The following is a 16,878-nucleotide window of genomic DNA, read 5'->3' on the forward strand; positions in this document are numbered from 1 at the left end:
AAAATTACTTCAGAACGACATTGCTTTCTACTTAAATTCTGTCAGATCATTAATAAAGAATTGTCATAATTCTTATACAATTCCTTTTAGAAAATACAGAAATAATATGTGAAACTATTCAGGAAATAGAAGAATAACTTCCTAACTTGTTTTATTAGTTCATCATAACCCTAGTAACAAAATCTGATAGAGACAAAAATGCAGAACAATGTTGCCTGTGAATACAGATTCAGAAATACTGAACAGGATATTAGCAAATCTAACCCAGATATACATAAAAAGAACCCTATATTAAAACACACTAAGGTTTTTCTTAGAAATTCAGATCAATTTGACATACAAAATGGAATCAGAGCATTTCACCATCATACCAAAATAAAGTATAACCATACAATCATTTTAATAGATGCATACAAATAATTTGAAAATACCATCCATTCATGATTTTTAAAAATCTCAGCAAGCTAGGAATAGAACTTTCTTTATCTAGCAATATCTATGAACAATTTGTAGCACATAGTCAACAATAAACGGTTCACTTCTTTCCCTCTCAGATCAAGCACAAGATATTGGTGCAGGCTCTCACCAATTCTGTTCAGCTTTGTTCTGTAGTTTCTAGTAAGGAAAATAAAAATAAAGTATGTAAACATCAAAGAGGAAGAAGGAAAACTCTCTGTATTTGCAAATGACATGATTCTGTCCATACAAAATCTTTAAAAATTTGCAAAACAGTTATGAGAACTAATATGTTAATTGGAAAAAGTAATGGACTATGAGATTAATATACAGGCCCAAATTTCATACTTACTTACTAGCAGAAAATAATTGAAAATGAAAATAAAAATCAATTACAATAGCATCAAATATTACTTTTAAATATTTAGAAATTAATTTAACAAAATATGACCAGGATCATCACACTGAAAACTATAAAATGTTGATACAAGAAACAAAGACACTCTTAAAATTGAAGATATATACAATGATCATGGATTGAAAGATCCAATATTGTTAAGTAGTTAATTTTACCAATGTAATCTAATAACTCAATGTAATCCTAATAATATGATTTAGAAAGTAACATCTGGCCAGGTAGGGTGGCTCATGATTGTAATCCCAGCCTGGCCAACATGGTGAAACCCCATCTCTGCATATATATGGTCAGGCATGTTGGTGTGCACCTATAACCCCAGCTACTGGGGAAGCTGAGGCAGGAGAATCACTAGGACCCGGGAGGTGGAGGTTGCATTAGCCAAGAGCACACCACTGTACTCCAGCCTGGGAAACAGAGTAAGACTGTCTCAAAAAAAAAAAAAAAAAAAAAAAAAAGTGACATCTAAATAAATAATTGAATAATAAGGTCCTAAAAAATAAGTGAATAAATAAGGTCCTAACAGTCAACTTAATGCCCAGTTGTTACAGGTAGTCAGATAGGCATGAGCAGGGTAAGAGAGGGCTCTCCTCTGACTCAATAGGAACGTCAGGTGATTGACAGTTATCACGCTGCCTCTCTAAAAATGACAATTCAGCAGCCCATCCAGAATTCCTGGGAGAGGCTGTCTCCTGATGATTAACAGCTATTAACATTAAAAATGTTAATGCAGACACCAGGGAGAAGAAACTGAGCATGCACACTAAGAGACAAAATGGTGAAATATGAGCTTCCGGGTACACTCCACCAGGAAAAGGGAAGAAAGCCTCAAATAGATATGCATAAACATCCTAAACATACTGAGCGTGCTCATTTCCCAAGGATAAGGAAGGCACTGTGCATGCGGGAAGCCCACCATAAGGGAAGAATCATGGGAAAGAGGCAAGCCTATGAAGCCCTATGATCAATGATACACACCCTTTTGTTTCTCTCTTTGACCTTCAGGGCCCTCTTGGATATCTTCCAAGTGATCTTTCCTTTCTTTCCTATTCTGAAGCCTTTTTAAATAAACTTCCACTCCTGCTATGAAACTCGTATTTTTCTGCTTTATACACTTCAGTCAAATTCTTTCTTCTAAGGAGGTAAGGACTGAAGTTGCTGCAGACCCATGCAGATATGCTGCTGGTAACTCGGGGTAACTCTGATCTCTCCCACAGGTAACACAGTCATATATTGTTTTTAAATTTTAATATTTTAATTCTGGATATCTAGAAACCAATTATGTTGTTACCCCTTCTTCAAGTCAATGTTTTCTTATTTCTTTGACACATGGTTCATTACTTTTAAAAGCCAAAGGTGTATGGAAATTGTAAACCAAAAATGAAATTCTAAGGCCCCCCCAACCATCTGAATGGACTTTCTCCTCTTGGCCAGGGTACTCTTTTAAAATCTAACCTGAGAGTTTTGAGGCCATGACAGGAAGTGGGGGTCAGATATGCCTCATCATACCTCTCCAGCACTAACAACAACACAGACCTTTAAGGAGCATTAACAACCATTTACAATCTATTCTCTCTGAAGCCTGTTACCTGGAGGTGTCATCTGCACGATTAAAATTTCTCCACAACCTCTTATCTTAACCCAGACATTCCTTTCTGTTAATCCCATGTCTTTTGATAAACTCAACCAATTGTCAACCAGAAAATTTTTAGATCTACTTGTCAACTGGAGTACCTATAAGCCCACTTCAAGTTGTCCCACCTTTCTGAACTTAACCAATGTATTCCTTAAATGTATTTGATTGAAGTCTCATGTGTCCCTAAAATGTATAAAACCAAGCTGCACCCAGACCACCTTGGGCACATGTTCTCAGGGTCTCCTGAGGGCTGTGTCACAGGCCATGATCGCTCACATTTCACTCAGAATAAATCTTTTTAAATATTTTACAGAGTTTGTCTCTTCATTGACAAAATCAAAATTGTGACCCTGAAACAAATAAAAATAGTTCTTCTTTGTTGATTTAATTACTTGCAGAATGACAGGTAAATTTTAACTACTACAAAATGTATCTGTTTTTTGTTTGTGTATTGTGGATAAAGTAATATTTCTATCACTCAGATATCCCTCAACACTAGAATATATTACAGTGCATTTAAATTGTAACAGTTTTCCAAAGTTTTTGCCTGTGTGTAAGGGAAAATACTTGATCTTATTATTTTGTGTGATTCTGATGAGGAATATAGTATCACTCTAGTACTAAAACAGAGGATCTTATTTTGACCATTGCATGCAAAAACTACTCATTTAATTGGTTAATTTCAAGATATCATAATTTATTTAACCCATTACAAAGTAGTAATGAAAGAAGAGTAAATATTGAAGTGATATTTAGCCATGGAATTCAGAAGTATGATTACCACTTCAACAGGAGTAAAACTAAGGAAAAAACAGACACTGGAGATGCTAAAATAAATGACATTACTTTTCTATTTAACATGGAGTTGTTTCTCAGTCTAACCCAGAACTGTAGTAACTCAGGCAGCACCATGAGAAAGACTCTCTAATCCCAATGGGCTTGGCTGGCCTAAAACCACAGCAGACACTGGGGGTCTTCTTTGCCAACCTTTGCCCTCCCGCTCTCCATTGCCAGTGCTCAAATGTGAGTCTCTGATGCGAGAAAAGGCCAAATCAAAGCAAACTTGCCAATACCAGAAGAAAAAAAGTCAAGAGAATCAGCAGCTGACTGATTATTTTTATCAGTTCCTGGGACACAAGAACCCATTAAAGGTTGCTTCTTGTTTCTTGTGTTCTCATTCTAGAATAGTAGCTACAGTGAGGGTAGTGGGCCCCATTGCATTTAATGGTACAAAATGAAGAAAACAAAGGATAGGGAGCTGATTCAAGTTTATTCTGGCTGAAAACTCTGATTTAAACCTTTCTATAACAAAAATTTTATGCAGAAAAATAAACCGCACAGTTGTTTTCATGTTTATTATTTGGTTGGTTCTGATACTTCTTCTCTATCAAAAGTTTTCTCATTGAAGAATTAGCCAATTATTGTTTTCACACGTAGGCAACACCCCTTATATTTGAATATAGTGTCTTTTGTTTTCCATAGCTTGGGTTCATTAAGGCATTAGTTGTTAAAAAGAGACAATAGAAACACTACATTAATGTGTCAATACATATAAAACTAGTTTGGAGTTTCACTGTTAATCCAGAATTATGTGCTAATACTTCAGTAAGTAAAGTAATCAATTACAAGACTATGTCCAACAGGATTTTTGCATTAAAACGTATTCATGAAAAAAATGTATCTTTCCTTATGCAAGGGGAAAAAAAAACAAACGCTTTTACTGCATGTGCAATCATTACTGCAATATGTTGTAAATAAGACTATACTGAACTCTGAAGGCCCAATATTCTCCTTTGGCCTTGATTAAACTTTGTTATTATTTTAATTTTCTGTGGTATCATCAAGGTCAAATTGTTTGCCTATATTTCTTGACTACTACTATGAACTTGCTAATGCTTCAATTTTTTAAAATTATGAATGTGCTAATTAAAGCTGAAAGCCTTTGAGGTAGTCAAGATACAATGTATTGATTGACTTTGACTGCACCACATGATACGGTAAGAATCCAACAATGAGTATCATTCCTGCTATCTGACAATCGGATACCAAAGGGAAAAAAACAAATAGAAAAATCAAGACAATGCAGAGAAAACTGAGACACTTGCATTGCTACAGTATTTCAGCCATAGCACTATTGACATTGATGAAAGCAATCGGCTCATGCAGGAAGTAAGCAAATCATAGAGACCAGCCTGTTATGATTTTGAGGATTACTTTAATATTGCCGCATACAAAAATACTATGGTTTCCATTCTGTATCAGGCTATTAAGCTTTCACTGCTTAAACTTTTTACATTAAATTTTGCAAATATTTCCTCCATTATTATCTGTATTTGTTAACAAGTTTTTAATAGGTTGGCATGGAGTCTTATATTAAAGCAGATTAAAATTATAATTAAAACTATTTCTTTAATCATAATGAAAGACAGCAGTGGAAGGTGTGCCGTCAAGAGAAATATTAGAAGTAGGAACAGAACAATTATTGAAAATTAGTTTAACAGAACCTGCAATAAACTGCTTGTTGCATTTTTATGCACAATTATATGCAAAAGCTCTATGAAACTATTATGATCATCTGAGATATATGCATATTAAGACTTCTGGGGTTTAAACTGGATATTCTCTCACCTCTCTTCAATAACATACATTTTTGCCTATAATTTGCATATAAATTATGTGGAATAAAAATTAAGTATTCAATAATGAATAACCTTGCATTTGAACTTATTTGTTTGCCTTAAATTAATAAGACTCAGCTTAATACTCATTTAAAATTAGAATATTTTACCATTGTGCAGAATTTGAAATTATACATCCATAACTACTAAATTTGAGTAGAGGTAGTAACAGCAGAACTTGCATGAAAAACTCTCAAATCAGACTTCCTCAGTTTTCATCTTAACTCTGGCACTTACTAACTCTGTGGGTTTGGGAAAGTTATATATGATCTTTTTTAAAACTCATTGTTATGACCGCTTTTAAAAATCGTTTTACATATTGTTACAAAGGAGATACTATTAGTGTCTAATTCTTAGAGTTGTTATGAAGATTATGTAATATTAGCCAAGCAGGATATCATTATCAAATAGCTGCAGCAGCAGCAGCATTGCCTTCACAGTTTTCTCTGTTTTCCTTTGTTTAGCATTAAATATGTGCCGAGCATGTCCCTTTTGCTATCTAGTTAATTCTCTCCCAAACTCTCTAAAGTGGGTCAGGAATAAAACATGGATGTCTACAATAACCCGGCACCTGGATGAAGAGGGCAGGGGAAGTAATATGGAATGTTGGAGAAGTTTCAAAGTGGAGGAGACAATCTTCTGTAAAGCAAGCAAGCATTAGCTTCAGGGGATTCCTGTCCTGCTGGCGCAATTTTGCCAAAATTTCTCTCTTTTCAATGAAGCCAGTAATCTGTATTTGGGCTTAAAATCTACTTCTGCTTAATGTTAGAAAAAAATAAATAATTTAAGACACTTAATGAGTCCAACATCATAGGACACATTTTTGATGACTACCTGTTTGCTGCCTTATAAATGGGCATTAGTACCCAATTTTTCAATGAAGAGGAAACATAGAACTTGCCTAAGGTCATGAAGCATGTAAGTGTTTGAGCTAATATTTTAGAGAAATATCATCTAATTCCATATTCCCTTTTAACTATGTTGCATGGCCTCATATCTTAATGTATGATCTCCAGGTAAATATACACTTGACTACATTATCACCTTCACCACATCTCAAAGGATGTTGCTCTCAAACAATAAAAATAACCTTCAAAACTTTAAATGTATTTTCTCACACTATTAATTTCAATAGCATGAGGTATCACTTAGTATTATTCCATTTTTGCTGCATGCTTAGAAAATCATCCTTCCTATTTCACCTTCCTGCACAGGTACCACATCCCATCTCTAGGCAGGACCAGTTATGTAATGTGTAGTGCACAATGCAAAAGAAAAACGTGGGGGTCCTTGTTCAGATCCAATAAGAATGTCAAGACAGTGACAGCAGAGCTTTAAATCAAGCATGTGGCACTGCTGGGCATGGAGCACAGTGCAACTGCACTGTCTGGACGCTTTTGAGGCCATCTTTGCCTCAATGACACACAAGTGAGATGGCCTCTCCTAATTGAGCAAGTCCCCACATGGTCTCAATATGGGGTTCAGGGCTTTCTAAACTGAGATTCAAATCTTAGTATTTCTGCAGGCCCCTTTAGACATGCCAAACTCTTGCAATATTATTGTCACCTTTTATTTATTTATTTTTGACTATATAAACCCTGCCTTTAATGAGCATAGTCTAGTGAGTACATTATATTATTACATTTTAGGTTTATACACACACATGTGTTAATGTACCCCAAATAAAAATATAATGATAACAATTTCTAAATGAAGCTCTCAGATAACAAATGCATTTATAAACTTTTATTGGCTTTAGGTATTTAACAATAATACCTGCATGCTGTAACACATTTTAAGAACACAGATGCTTATAAAACAATTACAAAATAAACATAGAAGCCTTCTTTTCCTCTTAATCTCAATCCTCAGGCAGCTACAGGTTATAACTCTTTGGTGTGTGTTCTTCCTAAATTTTTGTTTGCCTACAAAACATAAAAACAAGGAGATATATGGTAGATATATTTTTATGCTATCATCTCATTCTTTCAAATGACTTCTTATTATTCCATATCATGGATGACTTCCTATTATCCTATGTCATGGATGTACTAGAATTTATTCAGCAATTCCTTATTGGTGGCACTTAGGTTACTGTCAGTTTGTGTGTGTTTTGTACTACATTTTAAACCAATTCTGAATAAGTAAGAACTTATTATAGCAGGAATACTAGCAATGTAAATGATATATAAGCAATGTTCAGTACTTGACCACTGAAGCTGTTGATGGAGAAACAATATGACCAAGGATGTGTGTTAGAATAATGCAAAGTGAGAGCTGAATTGGAATGTGACTCCAAGCAGAGAAGACCAGTAGGCTATTTCTACAATCATCTAGACGTTAGATACTGAAAATTTGAATAGGGGCTATAGTAGTGAGAAAGGAGATAAAAGATTCTAGAATTACCATTCCTATTCCATTAACTGGGAGAAGTTGGTAGTGACGAAGAAGATATTAGTTCCTAATTCCAACTAAATCAAAGCCACAGTCAGCTTTTGATTTTCTGATAGGGGGCACAGAAGAGAGCTGGGACGTGCTTCCGGTTAGTGGATGAATGCTGATCATTCACTCTGGGAACGGGTTGAGCTTTGCGGATATATGTAACTTGGGGTGGAGGCAGGAGGCTGAGAAAAAGAGGCCAAGCAGAGTTCTGATCTCTCTTCCCTGCTTATATCAAAGGCAGCTCTTCTGCTTTCAGGCTTCTTGCTTCTCCACTTGTCGGTTGCCCAACAAATGCTCTCAGCTGGAGAGCTCACTGCTCAGCCTCAACCGTGTATAATTCAGCCTCAAATAATCAAAATGTAACACTTTTTTGGAAACAGAATGACAGGAGATGGTGGCTGATTAGATATAGGAATAAAGAAGAGTTAAAGATGGCTATGAGAGTTCAAACCTGAATGAATGGGATAATAGAACATTAATTGAAAGAACTTGGCAAAGGGATCAGTTTTTTTTTTTTCTTTTCAGTGGAATCAGGAGAGAAGGGAATGTATTTAAATTTTGTAAATGCAAGATGGAGAACACACAATTAGAAACTGAAATTTGTGTCCTGGAACTCTATAGAGAATTCAGTGAGAGTCATCATCACGTGGCTAAGGTTTGGCCCTATGAATGGTGGAATGTCCCCTGGAAAAGCTGTCAAGAAAGTGAGGGAAAGCACCGTGGTGAACAGCAGCATTTGATGATGGGAAGAACAGAGAATGGTCTTAGAAAGAGTTATCCTAGAAGCCAGAAGAGATGGGTGCAATTTCAGAAGAAAAGTGAGGTTCACATCATTAAATATCGCACATGAACTGAGGGGACACATGCCAAGTAGATGCCAGATCTGCTGACTGAGGATAGTTAGTGCCCACTGCGCCAGGGTCAGGGCCAGGGCCAGATGGCAGCCTGGTGCAAGTCTCTGTGGGGAACACACATGTCCCTGACTCTGCCTTAGGCAGAGCAGGGCAAGAAGAAAAATGAACAAGAGGAGAGAAAGGGAGAGTATGGATCCCTGCACCCATTTTTAGGGGATTCTCCTTCCCTTTTCAGATTTCAGTATCACTCTGAATCACAAGGGAATGTTGTCTTTTGTTCTTTCCCATCATCAGTAAAGGACTCCAATTTTCCATTTTTGATATAGAATTAAAATTTGTTACATATAATGATGGAGATAAAAATGTTCATTCCTTCAACGGAAAGAATTTTCCTTCTGATTGTATTTGAGTTAAGCTTTTGGTTCTCTCATCCTTAGGCTGTTTATAGCAAGGAAAATCTGGAATGACCTAAATGTCCAACAACTGGTAGACTGCTTAATTAGATATGTTCAATAATTCAACATTAGTTTCATTTTCTCTTTGCTGTCTAAAGGCTGTCTTTTCAGGTCTAATGAATCATAAAATTTGACAAGAGCAACTTCATATAGACTGACAATTAACTTAGGTTTACACTCTCTGTTATCAGAGAAGTACTCACCTAAAGAGTACACTTCTTTCTCGAGGATGTGGTTATCATCTTATCGAGTAAGGTTATAGTCTTTTTCTTTATTTAGAACAGTATCAGTAAGATACATTGTACAGGCATTCTGTTTCTGCCTCCCCTCAAGGTCCTGACCAACTCTCCCACCTTGCACAGATGCACCACCTCAAAAGCCTGTATCCAGATTCATTCTAATGTTCAGTCTCTTTACTGAATACTAAGCCCCGTCTGCTATTGCCCAATCCCATGTAATCAACACACATCTACACAACAGATTGAGAGGCCAATTCCAGATTGGAGACATCTGGTCGACCCGTCCTCTGAAAAGTCATTATTTTGATGACAGATGTTTTTGCATTCTGTTGAATCTTGTGCCTTAAACTTTGCACCTTAACGGTCTCATCTTATCCAAGCCCTGATTCCTCTATTCTGATCCTAGTTAAAATATATTTTACCAAGGGATTTTGGCAAAACACATATGTGAGTTGCAAATTATGCTCAGGTTATACACAAATATTTCAGTAGTTATGGCTAATTTAATCATTTAACAGCGTTATCTATTCTCCTTCATATTTCAAACATCTAAAAGAATGAAGCATCTAAAGATTAAATATGAGACTCAAATGATGGGTGTAACATATATAACTGATGTATAGAAATGTACATATAATTTAGTGTATACTAGCATCTACAAATTTTTTGAAATCCTTGGATTTAATTTATTCACTTATATAATAATAAAAGCTGGTAGGCAGATCACAAGGTCAGGAGATCGAGACCATCCTGGCCAACATGGTGAAACCCTGTCTCTACTAAAACACAAAAATTAGCTAGGCGTGGTGGTATGCACCTGTAGTCCTAGCTACTCAGGAGGCTGAGGCAGGGGAATTGCTTGAACCCAGGAGGTGGAGACTGCAGTGAGCCAAGATCACAACACTGCACTCTAGCCTAGTGATAGAGCGAGATTCCACTTCAAAAAAAAAAAAAAAAAATTTATCCAATAGCATGATTTTACTCTCAATGAAAAAAGTCACTAGAATTTATTTGTACACTGTAATACTTCAAATAAGATTTTAAAAATCACTATCAGATTCAATGGGGAAATTATATATTATAGAATAATACCATTCTGTCAATAAAACTTTTAAATTTTTGATACCCAACCTAGTTTCATTTCATCGGATCTTTTATCAACTACTGGAACACTAAAAAAGGAAATATATAAGGTATTTTTGAATGCATGGCATGAAAATTTAAGAAGCAGCAGTAGCCACTGATGCTTAGATTCAATAGAGTATTCCATAAAGTATATTTCTAAAACAATATAAAATTATCCTGCCTTTTTCTAATGTGGTGAACGTCTGGTCTAGTTTTTGCAAACTGCCTTGACCTATATAAAGCATATGTATTGCTGAATACCAGAAAAGTACACAATTAAAATAAATATTGGATTCCATATCCCTCTGTTATTTTTTTCAAAAGAAAAAGAATAGTGTTTTATTAACTACCACACTGTTATAATACACTTTAAACATAAATTAAAGTAGTCTTCAAATTTAAGATGGTCTTAAGAATAACAAATGAACAGAATTCCAAATTTTTGCGATAGTTGAACTGCTACAGTTATAGGTATACATTTGGGAAAATTGTATAGCTCTTCCAAGACCAGCAATGTAACTTTATTTTGTACATTTTTAAAATTGAAAATATAAACAATAATACAAAAATAAAAAGAAAATAGAGCACAATAAAAAACATACATTTCTCAATAAAATGTACTGGATACATATAAATTTTAAGAGAAGAAGCAAAAAAGAAAAATGATTGATATTTAAGTGCAGACTGACTACCTGGACTGAAAAAAAAAAAAAAAAAGAAGCCTTAAAAAAATGATAAAGCCTCTAGTTTTGCTATGACTAATATCCATGTGGTTGCAGTATCGTCACTATGGAAATGATTTTGTTATGTTTGCATATGTTATACTTTACTGGTAATTTACATGATGACTTTTAAGGCGCTGGCAGACACGGTTTTTGGAAACAAGAATGGATAAAAATCACTGCTAAGATGCAATACAAGTTATTGTTTTGGTTCTCCAATATTCAAGAAAAGGGATAATTCACTATAACATTTTCTTACCATCCAAATGCCTCAAGCTATACATTTTAAAGTTTCTTAAACATTGGTTATATTGCCCAACTTTGTTATTGAAAGAATATTAACAAGACATTGTTTTGGCAAATTAAATTTTAAACATGACTTTTCAACAAAAAACTTATGTAGGATTTAAAAGGTGACTATCTCTAGAGTTCCATATTAAAATGCAGTTTTCAAAATCTTACAAGAGTAATTCTTAAAATTTGTACATAGTTAACCTAATTAAAATAATTAGCTTCGAAATGACAAACTGATAAGCTAAGTAAAACTTACAGTACGTAATATTTGCCTGGACACTTGATTTGTCAGTTATGCATAATAAAAATTCCAGTCATCAAGAAAATTACAAAATTTTTATCGTACCATGATTTCTTTCACCCAGCTTTATCTTACAATAGATAAATACTAACATGTTCTCATTTTTACACTAAACCACACAGGATTGATGCATTTGGTTAGACTACCATTCACATTGTTATATTCAATTTTCTCTTTATATATAACCAAGTTACTGTCAATTCAAAAATTTCTGCATATCAATACAAAGATATCTAAGAACTTAGGAACAATATTCTTCTCAATACTGTATAAATATAACCACAACAAATAGGTATTTGTGTAATATTTACTCCATTGTCTCATTTCCAGAAACTGTGACAAGTCATAAAGGTATTTCAATGTTGGCAAGGATATCTTGATTGCTGGTGGTGCAGGTATTAACAGAACCTGAAACAGAACCTTGTTGAATATTTGCAAGGGTAAGTGTTGTTCCTCCTGCAGTAATCAAAGTATCATCTCGCACAGCTTCCACAGATGCCAGCACTGTAGTGCTAGAGTGAATACCTTTTATATTCTGCTGTGTTTTAGTATGTTTGGCAAGATGGTCACTTCTCACAAAGCATTTTGAACATTCTGAACAAATGAATTTCTTATCACCTGTATGTGTTCTTCTGAGCCTCTGTAATTCATCATTTCGAGTAAAATTTTTACCACAGTATATCCAGTTACAAAAACAAAAGGGTGTTCTCCAGAATGCCAATGCAAATGAGCTCTCAGAAGTGAGGTCTTCCCATAGACTTTACCACACCCCGGTATACGACAAATGTGTTGCTTCTTTTTCCCAAGATTGGTACCTCTCCCACCACCTTCTTTACAATTGGGACAGGTGCAAGCTATCCTCCGAAGTCCTTTTCCTTCTTGATGTTGTTGGTTCCCTTCCTCATCTACCACGTGATACTCTTAACTGTGGTCACAACACAGTTGTGCCACTCTTCAGGATCAGGTTCTTCTTCCTTCATCCTAGTATCTACAGGACTGTCAGCATTCTCTCCTGGATGTAGCTGTATACCAGTAGAATCTATAGAGTTTACCATAACTGTCTGTAGATTTGACAACCGACCAGTGCTTAGACTAACTGGAGTGGAAGTGAAAGCTCCAACTACCGCAAATTGACCAAGTGTGAGTGTTTGAACAGGCGTCAAAGTTGTTGGGCAACAATTTTCTGTATTTGCAAATTCTGCAAGTTCTGGACCCCTTGTACTTGAAACGTTCGCCAAGTTATTTATCCAGAAGGGGTCACTGTCTGTGACCAAATTAAAATGTTTCCAAGATTCAGCTGCAGCTGAAGATTTTGCAAAGCGTGTTGTGATATATTTTGACCACTGGCTTGCACACTATGGATTGTCTGTGGTGTAATACCTTGCACAATTTGGGCTTCACTGGTTGGCAGCCAAGACTTTTGAAGCTGTAGATGTTGTACAACAGGCTGTGCTGGAGAAACCTGAATATTCTGTGTCCGTGTCTCTTCAGAAACAGATAACTGGATATAATTTCCCTGAAGATCTGAAGAAAATGAACTTGCCCATAGAAGTAGTCAAGCTATTTGTGTTTTGTTGTAATATACCTGTACTATTTATCTTAACAGCCAACTGTGATGAAGATGTTGGCACAAATAAATCTGTATCAGTATTAGCTTAATATCAGGGGAAACTCTCTCACCAGTCTTTTCTGATTTGTCTGAACTATCTGTACCTTGTCCTGTGTTTATCAAATGTCCATAGGCATTAATGCCTGCAGTCATTGTGTGAGAACTGCCCGAGAGTCCCAAAAACTCTAGATCGGCACTATTGATTGGTACAAAGGTAGTATTTCCAGGCAGACCAAAGGACACATTAGCAACTACTTGGGTTGGACCAGCAAAAGATGAACCACCAATTGCAACTCCCTGAACCTGGACTTGACCAGTCCGTGGTAGGAGATTCTGGATGTTAGCAGGTGTTCCAGAGGCAAGTAAGGTTTGATTAGAGGCAGGAATGATCTGAATTTGACTGCCTTATTGATTTATATCCCCATTATCTGAAGAGCCTGCGAAACCAGTTTGAACCTGCTGATCCTCTGTTGACTGAATCTGTAGTATTACTTAATATTGAACATTAGACACTGTACCATTTGACGAATCTGATCATGGTGCATCTGAAAACGTTTGTTGATTCTGCAAATTCTGAAGGGGATTTGAAGTGGCAGCATTTGGAATCTGTACCAGATTACCAGCTTCATCTTTTATAGTTGTAAGTGTGGCTGACAAAACCTCCCATCGGTTTGGTGCTCCTCCTAACTGTGTGGAAGCCCAATCACCTGTTGCTCCAGCAGCGGCTGGGGCCCCAGCTCCGGCGGCCACCTTCTCCTTGTCTTCGCCAGGCGATGGCTGCCCTATCTTGCTGCAGGTAGCGGCCAACAGAGCAGGCGGTGACAGCTGAGTGTCTTACCCACAATGGGCGGGTTCAGAGAAGGAGGGAAGGGGAGGGGTGGCAGTTAGGGCTGGGCCGCCGCTCACACCGGAAGTGCGACTGGGTCCCCGCGGGTTGCACCTCGGCGAACGCCAGCCCGCGCTCTCCTCCGGCTCGTCCCACCGCCTGGCGTTCCCCGCTCGCAGGCGCCCAGGCTCCCCTGTCCCCGGGCAGGTGGGCGCCGGCTACCCATGCCCCCGGGAGGGCTCGTCTGTTATGTTTTCAGTTAATTTAGCGAAGCAATATGGGAGAGGGAAAGAAAAATTATGTAAATGATTAATCATGAAATAATAGTAAACATTTGGGAATATTGATAAAATTGAACGACAGGGCGTAGTGGCTCACTCCTGTAATCCCAGCACTTTGGGAGGCGGAGGCGGGCGGATCACGAGGCCAAGAGTTCGAGACCATCCTGGCCAACACGGTGAAACCCCGTCTCTACTAAAAATACAAAAGTTAGCCGGGCGTGGTGGCGGGCGCCTGTAATCCCAGCTACTCCGGAGGCTGATGCAGGAGAATGGCTTGAACCCCGGAGGCGGAGGTTGCAGTGAGCAGAGATCGCACGACTGCACTCCAGCCTGGCAACAGAACAAAAGTATCATTTTTAAACTAAAGCAAATGATAGCTTTAATTTTCTCAAACATTAAATTTGTTAATGTGAATTTTGGAGGAAGAATGTGTATTTTATATATATATATATAATTATATACATATAATTCGTTTTATATATAGTATATAATTAGTTGTAATATATTTGAAATATTTTAAATCATTGTCAAAATAAAGTAGTCAATGTATAATGGCCTATAGAAGGAAAATAAGTAATAATAGAATGATTTCTTAAAAAGTAATCCATTATTCATTACACTATGAAGGTAATTTTTTAGAGTAAAATAAAAGAGAAGAAGTTGAACACGTAATTGTTTTATACAGGAACTATAAAGTAAATTTGTTGACAAATTTGAGAAGATAATATTTTCTGAAATATATTATGTTTTTTTATTGAGAAATTAAATATGTATAATTTATCTATAGCATCTTCTTTGACGAAATTGGTTTTTCAGTTGTTTTAATTTGGAGAGTGGTAAAGATTATCATACCTTAATAAATATAACTTTTTTTCACATTTGGCTCACATTAAACATTTCTATTAAGCTAAAATTAAGTATGAATTGGTTGTTAAGTAGTTAATATAAAAATGGATAAAAATATATAATTTGCCTATCAGCTAACTGACATTTAAGCTTTTACATGTTAATTTTCTCATCAGGGTTAGACAAGGATCTCAACATTGCCTGGTGCTCAGAAATTCTTGCAAGCCATTGTGAGTTTGAGATATTACTATGGAATACTAGGAATAAACAAAGATATTAAAACTACTACCAAAGAAGAGTGGTCACTCAGCATTTCTTTTTGAAATAGATTTGTAGTTCTGAATAATAAGCAGAGAAGAGTGAAAGATAAGAATTCTTTGCAACTTGATACCTTGCAATAGCATAAGTGAACTACTCATACGAGTCTCAGTTTTTGTTTTCATACGTTACTACCATGTCAAAAAATAGGATAGCAGTCAGCCTGAGAGTTTGATGAGGTGTAAACTTACCTTTTTAATTGTTTTCATAGATATCACATGAGAGGCAGTATCTCACAACATTGGTTTTCAGTCAGACAGATGTGTTCCAAGCACCACTAGTAGGTGGTTACCACCTACTAGTTGCTGGAAAATATTGGCAAAGTTATTCTACATGCCTGTCATTTTCCAGCTTATAAATTAGGATACTTACATGTTAGGCGAAAGGCTAAGCTGCTGTACCAAAAAAAAAAAAAAAAAAAAAAAAGGCAGAGATTAAATCAAAATTTATTTCTCTTGCATGTATCATTCCATCTGATATTGATCAAATTATTAATCAGAACCATGTGTATCTTGAAAATGCCAGTAATTTGTTTCCATAAATAATAAAAAGTAGAGGACAGGGAGGAATGGAGGAAAAAAGAAAGATGATAAAGTAGATAAAAGAATTATTTATCTGCTTGTTTCAAGGTAGTAAGATAAATGCTGCTTAATATTTTGTTTGGCAAAACAATAATGGCTATGATTCAAACATATTTTATGCATTCTTCCGGTAAGCTATGCTAATTGCCCAGTTACTAGAGATTGTTGATGATCACATTCTTACAGAACTTCACTTAATGAAAATAACAAGGCAGGTTATCATAAACATAAGGTGTCCCAACTTGTTAGTAGGACTGAAACTATGTATCATTTTCTTTATGAAAATTTAGATTTTAATGGAAAATTAGAGGAACAACAAACAAGGAAAACTATTTATTAAAGTGATAGTTAATTAACATTATTAAATATTAATTAATATGACATTAATTATATTAAACATTTTAACTTGCAGGTTGAACCCTTAGAGCAAAATAAGCATAGAGGAAAAGCTTGCACACATACAAAGACACAAATACACATGGAGATAGTCAATATCTTTAATTAAAAACAAACCAAATTTTTGATTTTAATATTATTAATATCAATAATATGTAATATTATTAATATAACATCTTATATTAATATAAATATTTAACTAATGTTTGTGCACTGCTCTTTTCAGATAATAGATTAGGATTTTGAAATATTTTAAAGTGATTGAAAAGATCATTTATTTTATACATTAATGCCGTTATTATTTAATGGGATTGAAGTTATATTTTCTGAATTGATATACTATCCTTAATATGCAATGAAAATACTTTTAAAAGATTAGTTGAAAATATGAGTTGAAAAGCATG

At 35.6% G+C, this 16,878-nt stretch overlaps 1 pseudogene; it reads right to left on the reverse strand.

Moving 5' to 3' along the window:
• Positions 1-11,924: 11,924 nt before the first annotated feature.
• LOC104677779 lies at positions 11,925-14,278 on the reverse strand (annotated as a pseudogene).
• Positions 14,279-16,878: the final 2,600 nt, after the last annotated feature.

This window comes from Rhinopithecus roxellana, chromosome 18 (assembly GCF_007565055.1).
Source record: "Rhinopithecus roxellana isolate Shanxi Qingling chromosome 18, ASM756505v1, whole genome shotgun sequence".
In the NCBI taxonomy this organism is placed as follows: Eukaryota; Metazoa; Chordata; class Mammalia; order Primates; family Cercopithecidae; genus Rhinopithecus; species Rhinopithecus roxellana.